The sequence below is a fragment of the Centruroides sculpturatus genome, unplaced genomic scaffold (genome assembly GCF_000671375.1).
Source record: "Centruroides sculpturatus isolate CEXI.00-Female unplaced genomic scaffold, Cexi_2.0 scaffold187, whole genome shotgun sequence".
In the NCBI taxonomy this organism is placed as follows: domain Eukaryota; kingdom Metazoa; phylum Arthropoda; class Arachnida; order Scorpiones; family Buthidae; genus Centruroides; species Centruroides sculpturatus.
In genome coordinates, this window is record NW_019385662.1 from 267,921 (window position 1) to 271,089 (window position 3,169).

The window sequence follows — 3,169 nt, forward strand, 5'->3', positions numbered from 1 at the left end:
CACAAGCCCATCATCATTAGTAAAACAAAGGTTAATACTATTTTGAAGTTCTCTAAAAAAATTTGCCAATTGATTTACAGTAATACCTGAAATCACATTAATTATTTTAGCTTTTAAGTCTTTTGATTTAGGTTTGGTTGCATACCGGTACACTATTGTTTTCGCATGTACTGTACTCATAAAAAAATCTAATGGAGTCAAGTCTGGCGAATGTGGAGGCCGTGAAAATAGTCCCCCGCTTTCAATCCATTACTAGATAATTTTACTTAAAACTAGATACATTAAGCTTACTAATACTTTTTACAGATGTTTTCTATCGCAAATACTAATAATGTTATAATTTTTTAAAATTGCTCACGGACTTTATGGACATCCTATATATATTATACAGAGGAAAGGTATGACGAAAGGTCAAAAAAAGTAATCTCTCAAAGAGTTTACATTTTTTGACTCGGCACCATGAAACGTCGAGAAAACAGTTGTGGAGGGTTTTTTGTATGTATGGATATTAGTATGTGTGTGTGTGTGTGTGTGTGTGTGCGCGCGCGCGCGCGCGCGCGAGGAGGCACGATTCTCTTCACTCACTTTGAAGCTAAATAACTCTTGTGCCTTTTGTCGAAAATTTATGATGTTTTGCAGGGAGGTTTATGTGTTAGTATCATTAACTAATGCTATTAAATTTTAGTGGTTAAAAATTGAGGTGTGAAGAGATACTAGAGGGTCACGTGTCGTATGAAGACTACTAATTATTAGCGTTTACAATTTTTTTTTATATATAAAACCCCTCTGTACCTTCAAAATTAAATTTTTACCATTTTATAATAATTTATTATGTAAAAGATTTTTAAAAGAAAAACCCGTATAAATTGGCTCCACACAATTTTAACTCTTGCCGTCAGGAAAGTTATGCAACTCGTTCCTGGTTTTCTTTCATTGAAATGATTTCTTTATGAAATTTCAACATCACGCTATTATTCTACTTGACATTTAATGAATATATGAGTCATTTCTGATGTTAAAATGGTCAGAAATGAGTAATTCTTAGCGTGTACACACAAGAATGTGCTGTACTGTACTGTACAAATCCGCCATTTTTTCTATTGTTCTGTTCTTAGACATATACTGTATTTATTAAAGTAATTTATATTGTAACCTAGTTACAATATAAATTACAATTTACAAGGTTACTTAGAAACCACTGATTGAATATATAAATAAGCGTGTACTTTACACTATATTTGTGAACATATCTGAATATTTCTTGCTATGGATTTCGTATGAATTAAGATATACAATTCAAATATCTTTAAATATATAATTTTAATTTAGAAATAATTTATTCGAAGTAATATTTGATTGGCAGTTGAGAAATGATGTACAAAGCCCTCATTAAATTGATGTCATATCTATTAATCCTATCCTATTAATCCTTTATGTTGATGTATACGTCATGTCAATTAGAATCTTACGTCATCTGATGGCGATTTTATGAATAATTTTAACGAAATAGTCATAAAATACATCATTTAAGAACTAAATATTAATATTTTTAGTTTTTCTGATATAAATTTTCATGAGATATTATTAATTACATTGATTTTATTTAAAATTTTATAATACGAAGCAAGTAAATACAAAATAGTAATTAATATTTTTACATAATTCAATTATAATATTGAATTAAATTTAATTAATTATTACGAAATATATTATTTGTAAATTTAAACTCGTTTACGTATTTAAATTAAAAAAATAAATAAATCATGTGATATCCGATTATCTCACTTAATTCTCACTATGGGCTAAGATATGAATTTCGTTATTATGTCTATTCTGTTACTAAAATCATTTAATTTAATAAATTTATTATACTTTTTAATTTTTTAAAACATTTTTCATAAATTATGCCAAATCATTTCATCATTTCTATTGTTATAATTACAATAACAAGATAATGGATATCGGGCTGCTTCTTTAATCGCGTTGCATAACGCGCCGCGAAAGAATGCGCAATGCGACGCGATTAAAAGGTATAATATCTTTTAAAATATACATATTTATGCAATATTATATTGTAGTTGCTTGAATTGTACCTTTGCACTTACTAAATGTGTCTTTAATGTATTTGAAAGAACAAATATTCTAATTGTAATTAGCAATATCTTCACACCAAACGATCAGCGCATCGCGTCGCGTCGCGTCGATCAGCATTATAAATTCTTATCAATTTAGATTTATTTTTATAAATCGATCTAACACGAAGAGTCTAACAACTTTTATAAAGCGTTATTTATGTCTCTCATTTAGTTGAATATATATAATCCTGTGTCCGCGAAGCGATGGTAGAGACCAACCACGCGTCACGACCATGAAATTATATATCTTCAAACATAAACAGAGCTGTAATTTTAAAATGCTGAATATATTCGTATATAACATTAAAAAGTGATGACTTGTATATATATATTTGTATTAATTAGCTATTACGAAAGTACTGTACTTGTCGTACCGGCTTAAACAGTGCCAAGACTATAAAGTAATACATTTGCGTAAGTTATATTCATTTGCATAACTTCGAATATTTAAATTTGATTGAATGATAACGTTACCTTTGCAACGCCAACATTATTTTCTTGTATACTTTTCAAATATTTGAATTATCCAATCAGCGTTATGAAAGAGACAATACATACATTGAATGTCATAACAAATGTTTACAAAACACGTGAAGGGATAAAATAATCATTTTTCTATAGAAGAACACGTCATGAACTGCATTCGTTTCGTCGTTTTAGCCATTTTAACTATAGGTAAGTGTAATTAAGAATAGATTAGTATAGTTAAGATTAAGCATAAGTAAGGATAGATAGCCTAAGTACAGATTTGGTTAGATATAATTTAAACTTGTTTATTTAGGGGAGATCGGGGCAACTTCGGCATGCGGGGCAAGTTTGTCAAGCGCTTTTTTTAAAAAACAAATTAAAAGAAGACTTTGGTTATAGGTTAGGCAGTTGAGTTTTATTGGTGGCTTGTTGAGTGTAGTGTTTTTATTGTTCTCCAACAAGCGTAGTTGAATTATCAAGCAAATTTTCATTTTCGTTCAATTCCATATAATATTTTTTTTCCATTTATATTGAATTGGCAGGTTTTGTTATAATTCCATGATAAC